This window comes from Macaca mulatta, chromosome 7 (assembly GCF_049350105.2).
Source record: "Macaca mulatta isolate MMU2019108-1 chromosome 7, T2T-MMU8v2.0, whole genome shotgun sequence".
Lineage (NCBI taxonomy): Eukaryota > Metazoa > Chordata > Mammalia > Primates > Cercopithecidae > Macaca > Macaca mulatta.
This window is the reverse complement of record NC_133412.1, coordinates 168,804,564-168,820,011: the sequence shown is the minus strand read 5'-3', so window position 1 is coordinate 168,820,011 and position 15,448 is coordinate 168,804,564. Positions and strand designations below refer to the sequence as shown.

The window sequence follows — 15,448 nt, the reverse complement described above, 5'->3', positions numbered from 1 at the left end:
GTATGTCTTCAGCAATGCTGTGAATAATTACAGCTTAATAAATGGGATCTAACTAAGATGTGTGGGTCTACCTCAGAGTGAATCCTGGGGTTTGGCTAATTCTTCTACCTCCCTCTCAATTTCGAAAAGACATACGCACACACACACACTCCATTAACTATCTTGTCCTGCTTTACAATTTAATCTCTTAGGATACTGACTTTTACACGATCTGTTCTGCAAACATCTGACATCCCTGCTAAGAAACAAAAAAGGAAAACGGCATCCCGGAAGCACTGGATTTGGGTCAGTTACTAACTCCTCATCTGTAAAATCGCTAGCCGCACCTAAATTGTGATGACTGGAGTTCACGTAAAACCTAGTTTTACAACTTGTATCCCTCATTAGTGGCGCTCATCTGATCCAGAGCCGGTGGAGTCAATCATGCAACTATGTAATTACTCGGAAAAAGATAAGAACTGGGGCCCAGGGCTGTTCAAAGCCGGGCTGGATGCACAGGAAGGCCAGTGACTGCTGACCTGGGAGGAGAGGGAGAGAGCGCCAGGGTGCAAAGGCTTCCAGCCACCAAGCAGTAGGAGTTTGGCAGAAGACTGTGGAGCAAACCCCAGGCCAAGGCAACCTCATGTGCACAGGCACAGAGGCAGATACGGTTTAGACATTCTGGGACAAGGTTAAAGGGTTGGCATGGCTGGAGCAGAGGTTGGAAGGAGGGGAGGATGTTTCTGCTGGATGGGGAGGGAGAGGGGAGGAGCATTCTGAGGCCTTGGGTTTGTTGGGGGTTCACATTATGCCTGGTGATTCACATTCCTTGCGACTCCCAGACTGTGGGCCCGAACTGTGGAGTGGGAGAGGATGGGCAGGGTGCCAGTCCCCCCGCCCCAACCACCCCGCCCTTTCTTCCCGCGTGAGGCTAGCTGATGGGTGTCATTTTCTTCTTGGATTTCGCGCCTCTGGGCGATGTGCCCCTTCCTAGGCCCCCACCTCTGCTCTGTGAGGGCAAGATCTGCCGGCGTCCTAATCCCTTTTCCAAGTCTGGACGCACAGATCCAACTTTCCCGGGGGAGAGGCAGCTCCGCGCCATTCCCTAGAATGAGAAAAGGGACGGTGGCTGTGTGTGTGTCGGGAAGACAGACAGGGACCAGGGCTCCGGGCTGCTTTCCAGGCCACCGTGGACAGGACACCCCCTTAACCCCCGCCCCGGGTCCGCGACAGGGAGCGGTAAGGCTCTTCCTCGGCCCTGGTACCCGGGGCCACGCAGGGTGTCCGCCGGGCTGGGGTTGCGCACCCGGGGCCTCCGTTGAGCGCGTGCGGAGAGGGGCGCGGCCTCTCCCGCGGGGCCACCGGGCGGGCCCCGGCGGGGGCGGGGGTACTCGCGGTGTCCGGGCCCGCCCCAGCCCTGCCCCGCCCCGGAGCCGCCCGGGACGCAGGGAGGAGGGAAAGAGGCTCGGCCCCAGCTACCCGCGGCGCCGCGCTCCTCCACGCTCCGGGCGGGTAAGTGGCACGGGGCCGGGAGGCCAGGCCGGGGGCCGGGGCCGGGGCGGGTGGGGTCCTCAGCCCCCGGCCCAGCTCTGACACAGCCCCGGGGATCCGGGGCGCCGAAAGTCTGGGGGACCTGGGGAGGCGCGCCCGGCGCGGGGGCGGGGGCTCCGGCGTGACAGCTGCGGGCGGGCGGGTATTTTTAGTTTAAATCCAACCGTTCCGTGCTGGCTGCGAAATTCCCGAGCCTTTCCTTTCAACCCCGGGGAGCTTCGGCCCGCAAGAAAAAGCCCTAAAGCCCGGGGCAGCACGTCCCAGGCGGGCCGGGTGCCTCCTCGGGGCTTCCCTCTGCCTCCCCTAGGGGCAGGCTGACCTGTCACCAAGGATTGCGCGCGGCGGGGGCCCGACCCGCTCCTGGCGACCGTGAGCGCGCTCAGTAGTGTCTGGGAGAGCAGAGCAGGCGGCAAGGAGGGGAAGTCCAACCCCGAATGCTCAGTTTTATTCTGACGCCTCTTGGCTGTGCAAACTTGACAAGCAGCTCAACCTCTCTGAGCCTCATTCCCACATTTCTAAAGGGGAGGGCAGTGAGGCCAGAGATGGCTTGCAGGGCCTGAGAGAGCCTCAGATGGATGTTGACTTCCCTTGGGGTCTTGGGATCTTGACCCCAAACAGCAGACCCATTGATGTGGCCCATTGGTCAACCCAGGAGCAGTGTCCTACACCGCCCAGCTGACTTCTGCTTCAAAACTGGAAGCCAGGGCCTCCAGCCTGGGCGGGGTGATAATGAATATTTTTAGTTAACCACTTTGGCCCTGAAGCTCCAACCGTGGGCTGCCCTGGGACTCTTTCCCAGGTCCCTGGTCACCCCTTTCAACTCTGAAGAGTTACCCTTATCCCAGCACTGGGTGCAGGGGCTGTCTACAGCCAAGGGCTGCTAGTGGGATAACCTGATGTGTCTTGGGGGCATGCCCCATCCCACGTGAATGAGGGCATGAGGAGAATGGACCGTCCTCCCAGAAAGGAGAGCAAGTCAAAATCACTGCCGTTCTGAGCTTGGCAGGACAGCCTCCCTCATCCACCAAGAGAAGCAGAAACAGACCCAGAGAGGGGGAGTGATTTGCCCAGAGCCACACTGCCTGGCTCTCTTAAAGGGCCTGGCCTTGCCGCCTGCACTTCCAGGGCAGCTAACAGCCCACAGGAGTCAGGAGCTGGGAGGTGGGAGGGGCGTACCAGTGCCAACGAGCTGTTTTGCTCAGTTTCCTGTCACTGTGCCCCAGCGGGACGCTCCAGCACATGTGGGTCTGCACATTCCTCAGGCCGGACAGCACTCGGCAGGCTGACAGCCACAGCTGTGCCAAGCCTGCTGGCCCCGGGCGTTGTTTTCAACCAGAGAGGCCCCTCTGGGGGTGGCTGAGCGGGAAGTGGGCTGGGATGTCTTATTTCTGGAACTTGTGTCTTGCTGGGGGTCCTGAGGAGAAGACCTGAGGATGTGTTGGTGGCACAGAGGGAAGTGGTGAGAATCCAGGCTCAGGTTTCTGCCTCCAGGTACAGTCTGGCACCTGGCACCTGGCACCTGGCTCCCTGCAGGTGCACTTCAGGGTGAGTTGGAGTCCTTTCTGTCTCCATGGGAACAACCCTCCTGCCCCGGTGCTTTGCATGCTCTCCAGCAGCCATGGACCTGGCCATGCCTGGGCAGCCCCTTTGCCTTGTGACGCAGCCTGGAGCAGGCTGCCGGGGGCTCTGGCTTGGTGGCCCCGGGAGGCAAGACTGGGCAGGCCCAGCTCAACCTTAAAATCACCCTGGAGGCTTTGGGAACCCACTGGGCAGCGAGGTCTCCTGCACTGTCCAGCTGTTAGGAATGAGGGCAGTCAAGTTGGATTGCCTGAGTCCAGTCCTGCCTTAGCCAGCTCCTGGCTGTGTAGCCTTGGGAAAGTTGCTTCACCTTTCAGAGCTTCAGCGTCCTTCCCCATGGAAAGGGGCTAACCATAGCACTGCAGGTGTTGCCTTGCAGGGCGTCATGAGCACTAAACGAGCTTTGTCCTGATCAGCATCTCATATGATGTCAGACACAGCACATGTGAGAAGGTGTCACAGTTTGAGGCGAAGGGGCCTCATCAGGATACCTGGGTTCCCCTCTGCTCTGCCCCTCCTCTCCCTACCTTGATTTCCCCTTGTCTGTCAATGGTGAGTGGTCCTGGCTCACCCCCCTCACAGTCCTTCCAGCACTGAAAGCTGGCCCTTGGCCCCGGGGAAGGCAGGAGGTTCTAGAGAAGCTACAGAGGGACTCAGATGTGTCAATGGGGACTTCCAAAGCACTTCCTGCCTCTCACCTCCTAGGATCTGGCAGCAGGCAAGGCTGTCACTGCTGGCCCGTTTACAGATGAGGAGGCTGATATCCATGGCTGGATGTGGTAGAGCCAGGATTAGAACTCAGGGCTTTTGACCTGATGCTCTTCCTGATACCACACGGCCTCTCCTAGACAATCCAAGGACAATGTTGTACATTCATCACTGGAAAAACAGTACCGACCAGACAGGATGCTTATCTTCATTAGGTCATCAGTACTTGCTGGAAAATAATATGGATTCTGAATATATATATACTCCTAAAGCAGCCCGACTGGACCACAAAGATAGGAACCCAGGAGCAATAGTGTTTCCTGACCCTCCCATCCCAAAAGGAACCTTTGCTTTAGGACTGAGGGATGATGTTCTGGGGCTGAGCAGCTATGAAGTGGATGGGAGACAGCTTCGGGAAGCTGATGCCTTAATTCTGTCCTCTCTAAATACTTCCCTTTCGGGCTTGCTGTGAGGATAAGTGAGGTAACTGGGGATGATGCTTAGCAGAACGCCCGGCATGGTGGGGGCACACCATAAATAGGACTGATGGTTTTTATTATTACTCACCTTCTGCTATCACTGTAACACCAGAGTGCAGCCTGGATCTCTCACCTGGGTTTCTAGGCTGCAGTTGCGGCATAGAGAATCCTAGCATCTCCATGGAGAACTGCTAAGGCAATTGTAAAAGCTCAAAACACAAGCACACTAAGCAATGAGTTATTTAGTGACACCCAGCTGAGAAGTAAAATGATGACAAAAAGCAAGAAGGTGATCATCTTGAATAAAAGCCAAGCATTGCCACATGTGCTGAGGAAGGTGAGAGAGGGTCAGGAGACTCAGGGGGGGCAGTTGCAAAGGAAATCACTTTGTAGTTATTGGATGATTACATGTATGTGTTATACATGCGTTTATACATAGATTCTATTTCACAAAGTTAAGCCAGTTTGAAAAAGAGGCCGGGCGCGGTGGCTCACGCCTGTAATCCCAGCACTTTGGGAGGCCGAGACGGGCGGATCACGAGGTCAGGAGATCGAGACCATCCTGGCTAACACGGTGAAACCCCGTCTCTACTAAAAAATACAAAAAACTAGCCGGGCGAGGTGGCGGCGCCTGTAGTCCCAGCTACTCGGGAGGCTGAGGCAGGAGAATGGCGTGAACCCGGGAGGCGGAGCTTGCAGTGAGCTGAGATCCGGTCACCGCACTCCAGCCTGGGTGACAGAGCGAGACTCCGTCTCAAAAAAAAAAAAAAAAAAAGAAAAAGAAAAAGGCAAGGGAATGATAATGCAAAATCAAGGTGGTTATCTTTGGGGAGAAGTGGGTAATTGATCAGGGAGATGCCTGTTTCACTCTTAGTGGGATCCATTATGTTCTGTTTCTTCAGTCCAGTGGTAGGCTTGTGGGTGTTGTTTTTAATTTTAATATTTATTTATTTATTTGAGACAGAGTCTCACTCTGTTGCCCAGGCTGGAGTGCAGTGGCGCGATCTTGGCTCACAGCAACCTCCATTCCCCAGGTTCAAGCGATTGTCCTGCCTCAGCCTCCCGACTAGCTGAGATTATAGGCATGTGCCACCATGCCTGGCTAAGAGTGTTATTTTTAAATATTTTTGTGCTTCACCATTTGCAAATAGGAGACACATATATTACATTACATATATATATAATCTTACATAATACCAATTAAATTAAAAGATCATCTGGAGCATTTTCAGATGCTTTCTTAGAAAATCTGCCTCTCTCCTCAGATTCAAATGTTAATCTGGCTGGATTTAAAAAATAAAGCAACAAATCCTGTTGTATGACACATACTTCTCTTTAATGTAGGAGACATAATCTCCCTCTTCCCAAATCATACAATGAGCAAGATAACAGTAACACTTTATAACCTCAGGTGATCAACAGGATTTGTAAAGTTCCTGGCCTAATGATTTATGCTTCTGAATCATAAAATCCTGAAATATTTGAGCTGGGAGGAACCTCAGGTCACCTGGACCAATCTGCTGGTTTTATAACAAAAGGAAATGTCCCAGCCAAGGTCAACACTGGCACACACGTAGGGAAGACACTTCTCTTCAGACTGCCACACCTGTGTGACTATCATGAGGATACCACCCGACAGACAGACCAGTGTGAGTCCTGGGTCACTAGCCTCCTCCTTAGGGCAGTCAGGGAGAGAGACGGGAAGTATGCATGAGATTAAACTGATAGGATCATTTTATTTATTTATTTTATTTTTATTTGTTATTTTTTATTTTTTTTGACATGGAGTCTTGCTCTGTCTCCCAGGCTGGAGTGCAGTGGTGTGATCTCGGCTCACTGCAACCTCTGCCTCCCAGGTTCAAGCAATTCTCCTGCCTCAGCCTCCTTAGTAGCTGGGACTACAGGCACGTGCCACCATGCCCAGCTAATTTTTTTTTTTTTTTGTATTTTTAGTAGAGACAGGGTTTCACCTCATTGGCCAGAATGGTCTTGATCTCCTGACCTCATGATCCGCCCACCTCGGCCTCCCAAAATGCTGGGATTACAGGCTTGAGCCATCATGCCTGGCCCAGGATCATTTTATTTTTTAAAAGTCAGAGGAGAGTTACATTTTACAATGGAACCACACATTTCTAGAACTTATATGAACAGAGACATCCTCAAAGAAAACATATAAGCAGTGCCTAGAATCTTCTTTCCTACAGGAAGTCCTCTTAGGAAAGAGCTCCCCTTACTCATCCTATTTTTGGCTGGCATATTTGATCACCAAAACAATTGAGTGCTGCAGGTATGGTTATTTCCATTTTTCCGTGGGGGAAACAGGTTCAGAGAGGTTCAGTGCCTTGACCCAAATCACTCAGCAGGTGAAGATGGAGCAGGACTTTCATCCAGAGGGGGAGTAGAAGAGATGAGCCATTTTTGTTTTCAGTGCGCTGTGCTGTGAGCACATTCTTCACTCCTTAGATGCTGAAATTTCGCAGCCCGGCCCAGCCTGGGCGGGCCGTGGGGAAATGCCCTGGTGGAGGACAGTTGGGTGGTGGCTTTCCAGCTGTCAGATCACAGAGACGATCTAGAGGCTAAAGCTCTGCCTCTGCCTTGCTGCTCTCCTGCAAGGAAGCCCACTGCCTTTGTGGCATGGGCAGTGGTGAGTCGGGAGTTGGGAGAATCCATCCCATGTTGGTCCTGCAATTTTTTTTTTTTTTTTTTTGAGATGGAGTCTCACTCTGTCACCCAGACTGGAGTGCAATGGTGCAATCTCGGCTCACTGCCACCTCCGCCTCCCAGGTTCAAGCAATTCTCCTCCCTCAGCTTCCCGAGTAGCTGGGATTACAGGTGCCTGCCACCACGCCTGGCTAATTTTTGTATTTTTAGTAGAGATGGGGGTTTCACCATGCTGACCAGGCTGGTCTCGAACTCCTGACCTCAGTCAATCTGCCCGCCTCGGCTGGGATTACAGGCGTGAGCCACCGTGCCCGGCCAAGTGCTGCACATTTTGATTCTTGGCCACTTTCTTCTCTCATCAAAGGTATTCTTCCTGCCCTCCCTCTGCAGAAGTGCCTGTCACAGACAACAGGCCTCCAAGGGACAGATGTTCCAGGACTGCTTAGCTTCAGATGATGGTTTTCCTAATGCATGGTTGCTGTGTCCCAGCATGGGTGCTCCCCTGGGCAGTGGAGGCCTGGGCCCAGGTCTCAGCCCTTGCTGTCTACCCTCTGCTCTGTGAATCCATTTCTTGGCCAGTTGCTGCACTGTGAATCCGTTGTTTCCCATCTAACGGGGTTGGTGATACCTCCCCGTGGGGCAGGGCTTAGTAAGGACCTAATGACAGAGAACTTCACATGGGTAAGGCAGCTTTCGGAGACTAGAAACAAACCCTCATGTACATGCCCAGAGAGACTGTGTGTGGGCGCTGGAGAAGTATTTAGGAGTGACAGCTGCAGCGGAAACAGCCCGAGCCTCAGAGATGATTTACGCTTATACTTTTACATATGGGGAAACCGAGTCTCCACAGCCGAAATGGTTGGCTCAAGTCTTGCAGGTGCTTCAGGGCCAAGATGGTATCTCCTAACTCCCTGACCAGTGCTCTTACCTTACAACCACCTTCCCCAAGAGTTTGTTTCATTGATATTTGTGGTGTAACACAACTTGGGATGGCTGCTTGATGAAGATGAAATGGCAGCGTTCAGCCCGTGTGGTCATCACCAAGGCGTGGACAGAACAGGGTGGGCCACCATGGCTGGTTGGACTCTAATTTAAGCCAACAGTTTTATTTGAGATCTGAAAAGGACTGAGCCCCTCCCAAGTGACACTTGCTGAAATAATGCAGCCGGCTGACTCACTGGGGTAGCCTCATTCCTTAAGGATGGGAGGAGCCTGCATTTGACCTTCACCTGGGCTGGTCTCTGTTTCCTGCCCTTTAAAGAAAGAGGTTGAGATTAGGAGATTTCTAAGGTACCTTGAAGTTCAGATGTTTTCTCATTCAAGGACCACAGCTTCAAAGTAGGTGTTTGGGGACCTGGGTCTAGCCAGTGCAGTTCACCCACTCACCCCAGGAGGGTCCAGATCACTGGCAGGTGACTCCTTGCTTACCCGCCTTGCTCTGAGGATTAGGTTCCACGTTCCCAACTGGTCCAGCTTTCTACAACCTGGGCCACCTTCAAGGACCATCAGGCCCCTAGCTCATCCTGGCCTTTCTCACCTGGACACCTGTGCTCAAGCTGCTCCCCCACTCAGCTCTCCTTCTCCCTGCTCCTTCCTACCAACACCTGGCTAGACATGACCTCCTCCTGGGAGCCCTCCTCAGCCACCTCCTACAGGATTGGTGATCTCTGTTTCCCTGTTCCCGTTGCACTTTGCCATTGATACTAATCCACAGTTTCAAGAGTGATTCCCCACTAGCCTGTGACCTCCTTGACGGCTGAACGTAGGATTATTCATCCTCACATCCCTGCTCCCAGCCCAGACAGAGTGTGCCATTATTACTGCTCTTATTAAATTAAAAGCTTTAAAATAGGATCTTACAAACTTTAGGGGTGCTCACAGCTCCCTTGAATGAAGTATAAAGGGCAGATCCTGATATTTCCAGGACACAAGAAAAAAGTGAGCTCTGGAGCCGTGACCTGAGGCTGGGGAGAGAAGGTGCAATACGCATCATCTCCTTCTGTGGCCCCTTTAGGGGACTCTTGGAGATCTCTCTTGGAGATCTCTCCATTCTCCTGGGTTCTGTGGGGGTTGGCTCTGGAACCTTGCAAATATCTCTTGGCTTCCCTGGGGCTCACATCTGATGTTCTCTCTCCTGCGCATGCCAAGTCTTTCTCCCTGCAGCTTGACTTCTTGTTCTTTCCTCTTCCTAAAAAGTGCCTCCCCCCAGGCCTTCCCCTGGCCACACCCTCTCTGCGTTGAGATCTCAGCTCACAGTCACGGCCTCAGAGGGACCCTCCTGCCCACGCAGTGGCACTCATCCCATCCTGCCAACATGCTCTGTCCTGTCACCCTGAAATTATTTGCATTAATTATTTGCAGTTGAGTTTATTGTCTGTCTTCTGCACTAGAAGAAGATAAGGCCAGGGATTGTTATCTGCCCAGAACCCAGCCATCAAAGCTGCTCAATACTGTACATATTTCTAGAATGAATGAATGAATGAGTGAATGGGCCGATGGAGTCCATTGGGTGCCATCTAAGATTCCTGCATGGTTCATCTTTACGGCTCATATCTGCTCAGTGCTTACTGAATGTCTAAGTGCTCTCTGCCTTTTCTCTCTTTATCCTCACAACAGCCTAATGAAGGATGCTCTGATGTTTTTCCCGTTTGGCAGAGAGGTTAATTAACCCATCCTCAGCTACCTCAGTTAGCAGTGGAGTTGGAAATTGACCCCAGGTTACCTGATCCCAGAGTTCTGGCAGGTAACTACCAGGCTACACTGGCCCTTCCACGCCAGGAGTGCTGTGGGCTGGAAGTGGCGAGTCACTCAGCCTCCTAACCAGGCATCTGGTTCTTTCTCCACAGTCCCCAGTGGCTCTCACACTGCCAGGCCATTCCTCAAAGGAAATCCTTTCTGTGGGACCAGTGTCACATGGGCTAGGAACACCAAAGATTTTCCAGAGCCAGGGCCCACCCCGGAGCCTGTCTTCTCTGACCACATCCTTTTCTCCTAGGGAACCCCCTCTGCCACTTGTTCACTAGCTGTTGAGAACTTGGTGACCACAAGCCACTGGCTGTAGGGTTGGGTGTGAGCCGGTTGGGGTTGTCAGGTTAATCTCTGTCATTTATCCAGCACCAGGCAGTGAGCAGGCCTGGCTTCCGTGATTTGCCTGTTTATCTGTTTGCCTTTTTCAAACTCAGGTTTGCTCAGGCATAATTTTAGAAAATTGATTTTTTAAAAAATTTCATCTTGTGGCATCTCTTGTCTCACTTCCCTCTGGGTGAAACCACTCGAATGCCCAGGGAGGGGGATCCAGGCCAAGCTCTTCTGGTCGCAGTCTTCACTTGCTAATGTGCTCCTTTGAGGGGGTGAGAGGATAGCCCCGTAAGTTCCTGTCTGGGTCTCCTGCAGGAAGCTGCAGGGTTAGCCATGCAGCGCTTAGCTGGAGCCAGCTTTGGTTTGGGAGCCAAAGAGGCACGTGTTTGTGGCTGGGATCTGGGCTCTTCCGTTTTGTAACCAGTGCCTTGGGCAATGGCATTTCTTCAACGTACTGACACTGGCTGAGGAGGACACGAACTAGGAAGACGCCAGAGACATGGCCCTGCCCTGTGGGAGGAGTCCAGTGGGTGAGGTGTGTGCTTTAAACAGTCCCATCCTAGGAGACGGTGACTCCATGAGAGAGAAGCTCAGGGGGTCGGGAGAGGCACCAGGAAGGACCCTTTACTTTTGCCCAGAGGCACAGTCTTTCTGGGCCTCAACTCTCTTCTCTGTAAAGTGGGGATGCAGGTGCCACACTCCTTGCCTTGCTGGCTGTGTTGTGAACTGCAGACCACCCCATGGAGGTAAGGGGTCATCACTATTGTTAGTTTAGCCAGCAGAGCAAGGCGTCACTGGTGCCGTCTGTGCAAAGGAAGTTCGACTTTCGACTGTGGTGGAGTTTCTCTCTGCTCCAGGGCGTCAGGTGGAATCCTGCAGATCTGAGCTGGAACCCTGATTTTGTCACCTGTGGCAAGTCACATAACCTCCATGGGCCCGGCTATCACACCTGTAAGATGGGGCTGGCCACACCTTCCCCGCAGAGTCACTGTGAGGCTCAGATGAGATAACAGATGCGGGGATTCCCAGTAAACAGAAAGTGCTGGGTCACGCCCATTCCCATGCATTCCCTTCCCAGCCTCTCCAAGTGCTCCCTCTTTTCTTTGGGTGCTCATTAGCTGGGGAGGTGACTTTGCCATTATGCAGGTCACTTGGAAGGGAGCTCAGCACTTCTGCCTGCCTCTGCCCCCAGCACGGGCAGTGAGTTGAACAGGGCACAGCTGCTGGTGTGTCAGCCCTTGGCTCAAGTGTTGCTGGCCGATGCCCGTGGCCTGGCAGGTCTAGGAAGGCATGATGGGCCAGAGTCGACCCAGCTAAGCCTGCGCCCGTGTGCACAGACGGTGTCCCCCCTTTAGAGGTATACAGGGTGCAGACCACACACCTTGACCATTCATTGCCTGCCCAGGGCACCAGCCATCTGCAATTGGCCAATGTGACTTTTTTCTTTTATGGAATTAACTATGGAGAAAAAAGTCAATATCACCGCAGCAGGTCCTGCTGTCTCATTCCCAACCCTGAGCCTCGGGGTCCTCCTCAATACCTAAGCCTCAGGATGGGCTTAGACTAGGTCAGATCTTGGTGAATTTGGACTAGGGGCTACTAGTAATTGCCAGGATAAATTTCGTGGTACAAGCCCAGGGCATTGAATGACAGCCACTCCCTCTTCATCTCCTCTCTATCTTTTTTTTTCTTTTTTACTTTTTCTTTTAATCTTTCTCATTATATGACCTTCTCATAACCACCTGGGCTCCACCCTGGACCAATGAATTAGAGAGCTCTCTGGATGTGGGGCTGCTTACCTGTAGCTTTTTAAAACTCCCCAGGTGATCCTGATGCACAGGGATGGTTGCGAACCTCTGGATTTTGTCTAGGAGAACATCTCAGTGAGTTGCTAATGTGTTTTTAATAGCTCTCCCACACTTGCCTCTGTCTCAAACAATGAGCAGGCCCCAGGTGCAAACTAGCAACATTATCTAGAGTTAAACACTGTTTATGTTCATTATTTTATGATATATGGCAATTGATCCCAACCCTGTTTTTTATTTAAGGTAAAAATATATTTCTTAATCCAGCTATAAGAAAAAAAAAAAAAGAAAAGAAAGAGGTAAAAAGAAAAAAATCTTCATTTAAAATAAGTTTAAATGGGTCAAATTGAAGAATATTAATTAGAAAAAAATGTGGATGTGTCTGCATGGCAGATATAGTCAAAATCATGACTAATGCACAAATGGCCACGCTGTGAAGACGTGGAACTAGATGACCTCTAAGGCCCAACATTCTGACAGATCTGAGGGCTGCCCAATGAGATCACTAACCCAGGACCATTGGCACCAGCCACCTGGACTGGCAGAGAGTGGGGGAAGCAGGCTTGAGAGTGGTTGTATGCATAGCGGGGTTTCCCAGTGTGGCTTTACCCAGAGTTCTCCAGGGACAGTGCAGCTAGATTCTCTCTGTTTCAATGCATTTGCCCTCTTGCTCCACCTTCCCCAGACCATAGGGGCAGCCTGAGAAGCAACCTGTCCAGCAATCAGGGCCATTTCCCTGGGGACAATGCTGCCATGTAAACTCATTGACTGCAACATTACAAGACCCCAGCGCCCACAGGAGCCCAGCTTCTTCACTGGTGCTTGGGTGAACCAAGCCATGGAGGGAAGTGAGTCACCCAGAATCCCAAGGCAGGACCCAGCAGCACTGCTGCTTCCCAGGCCTGGATTTTGTATATCAAATAGGGCCCCTGCCCCCAGGTCTTAAGCTCCCCAGAAGGGAAACAGAAACAGAATGTGATATAAACAGGCCCTGCCTGGCCCTGGCCAGCTTTTTCCACCTGTGTCTGGTGGCCCCTGCCTGTTATCACTGGAGAGTTGGCTGGTGAGCCTTTCTTTTGTGAGTGATTGCGTGAGGCTCCTATTGTCTTTTTTTTTTTTTTAAATAGAGGTGGAGTCTCGCTATGTCTTCAGGTTAATCTTGAACTCCTGGGCTCAAGTGATCCTCACTCCCTGGCCTCCCAAAGTGCTGGGATTACAGCCATGAGCCACCATGCCTGGCCTCCTATTGTCTTTTAACTGATGTAGTAATTCACACCGTGGGCCCCTGGGAGGGTGGGGCCCAGTCTAGCAATGATTCAGATAGTGCTTGGAGGACGTGGGGAGATGGTTTCAGTAGAACAGCCGTGACGGTGTGGGGGATCCTCAGCTTAGTGGCAAAGGCCCCCTAAATGACTGTAAGTAAGATAAATGCCAGATGGAAAGCCCTGATGAAGACACGATTCTTAGCATTTGGAAACCTTTGCCCATCAGCAAAGCTGGCTATCCGGATTGTGTCACGGTTTGCTGAAAGCACTAGTGTAGAATTTTCTAGGAAAATGGACCTGCAGGAATGCCGTGCTGATAGGCAGAGGGTGGGGTGAGGTAATTCCCTTGGGCTGATAAATAGCACTGGCCTCTGGAGCTTCTAGAACAAACTTTTTTGGTAAAAGGCCAGAAAGGAAATATGTAAATATATTTTGGCTCTCCATCATATCGAGAAAGCAGCCACAGACACTATGTAAATGAATGGGTGTTGGTTGTGTTCCAATAAAACTTTGTGGACACTGGAATTTGAATTTCACATAATTTTCATATGCCATGAAACATTATTATTCTTTTGATTTTTTCCAACCACTTAAAAATGTTAGAAAACATTCTTAGCTTGAGAGCTGTACAGAAACAGGCAGTGGGCCGTGGTTGGCAGCCTCCTGTTTAGAAGCCCCGTCTGCAGTGGAGGGTGAGTCTTGCAGGTTTGAGCTAGTCACTCTTCTAAGAATTTCAGTTCTTAAAAATGTAGTTCTGGCCGGGCACAGTGGCTCACACCTGGAAACCCAGCACTTTGGGAGGCTGAGGCAGGAGGATTGCTTGAGCCCAGGAATTTGAGACCAGCGTGGGCAACATGGTGAGACCCATCTCTACAAAAAATATAAGAAAATTAGCTCAGCGTGGTGGCCCATGCCTGTGGTCTCAGCTACTCGATAGGTAGAGGCAGGAGGATCACTGGAGCCCAGAAGGTCAAGGCTGCAGTGAACTGCGATCACACCACCGTGCTCCAGCCTGGGCAACAAAGAGAGACCTGTCTCAAAAAAAAAAAAAAAAAAAAAAAGTAGTTCTGAAACAAGTCTCAATCTTGTGTCTACTGTTTAAAATAGAACCTAGTGTTAATTTGTTTGCTCATTCAGCAAATATTAATGGTCTAGTGGTTAAGAGCAGGGGAAACTTGTCATATACTGGCTGTGGGACTTACGGCAGGTGGCTTAGCCTCTCTGAGCCTCAGTTCTTTCATCTGTAAATAGGCAGGAATAGTAGGACCTACGGCAGCAGTGAAAGGATCCTTGTAAGACTGAGCCCAGTGTCTGGCAGATAGCATGCCCTTGGTGAAGGTTTGCTATTACTCTCTCATGTCTATAAAGAGTTAGAGATTGGTACACAAAGGTGGATGGCAATGCTTACCCTGCATGGTAGGGGAGGCCCAGAGAAGTTAAGGGGCATTTCCAAGGTCACAAGCTAATAATAAATGCTAGAACTAGAAAACAGTGTGAGCCACAAGACCCAGCCCTTTCCATGCGACGCCCTTGCAGGGGACTTGAGGGTAGATTAAATCCACTTTATCTGGAGGCTGGCTAATGGGATTAATTTAATCATTAGCACCTTTCCCATGAGAGCTAGAGCTCTTGTAACTCCTCATCCCCGTGCCTCAGATTCTTGGGGAGACCCACATTGTTTGGGGGACCTCAAAACTGGGAGTCAGACCTCCAGCAGCTTGGGGCGGCACCAGCCTGACTGTATTCTGTGAATGTCTTTGGTGGAAACTCGCTGCTTGACATGGAGCTCTACTTTAGAAACCTAGAAACAAGCATCTGCGGAAGACTCAGTTTTTCCGAGTCCTGTGGTTTCTGAGTCTCTGCGGGGCTAGTGGAACGGGCTCTGGAAGTCAAGATTGTGAGTAGCTGCTTTTGAATAATGGAATCCTCGGGGCCTTGTGAAATGAATCCCAGAGGTGAGTTCCTGACCGGTTTTCCCTGCTGGTTTTCCTTCTGCAAAATGGAGATGGTGGTGTCGTAATTAGTTGCTCGTTGCTTCAGTTTGGCACGTGGTTGCTTGCGGGGCACCCACAATGGGTCTCCTTCTGAATGCACAAAGACAGGCCGGGGAGGAAGCCTGTCCTTGGATTGTGGAGGCCTCAGGAGATAAAGCTCAGATAAGGAAGACAGTGACTGGATCTGAGAGCCTGTGGCAGCTGTGATTAGGAGCCAGCCGGGGAAGATGGGGCCTTAAAGGCAGGACACACAGGCTGTAGGTGGCTGTCCAGTCCATAACCCAGAGCAAGTCTCCCTCTCCGCCCCGGAGGAAAGGCTGCTCGTGAGCCTGGCTAGTTCTGAGGATGCA

At 51.6% G+C, this 15,448-nt stretch overlaps 1 protein-coding gene across 5 annotated transcripts in view; it reads left to right on the top strand.

The window, feature by feature from the left end:
- SYNE3 (spectrin repeat containing nuclear envelope family member 3) overlaps window positions 1-15,448 on the top strand; it is a 111,069-nt gene that overhangs the window by 10,172 nt on the left and 85,449 nt on the right. The window contains exon 1 of one of the 5 annotated variants that reach the window (XM_028851797.2): window positions 1,339-1,491. The exons of 1 other annotated variant lie outside the window; for it this stretch is intronic. The gene's annotated coding sequence lies outside the window, so the exon portion shown is untranslated. Of the gene's footprint in view, window positions 1-1,338; window positions 1,492-1,883; window positions 3,076-15,448 lie in introns of those variants that run through there. 3 more of the 5 variants (XM_077941670.1, XM_077941668.1, XM_077941669.1) reach the window with 3 other exon arrangements.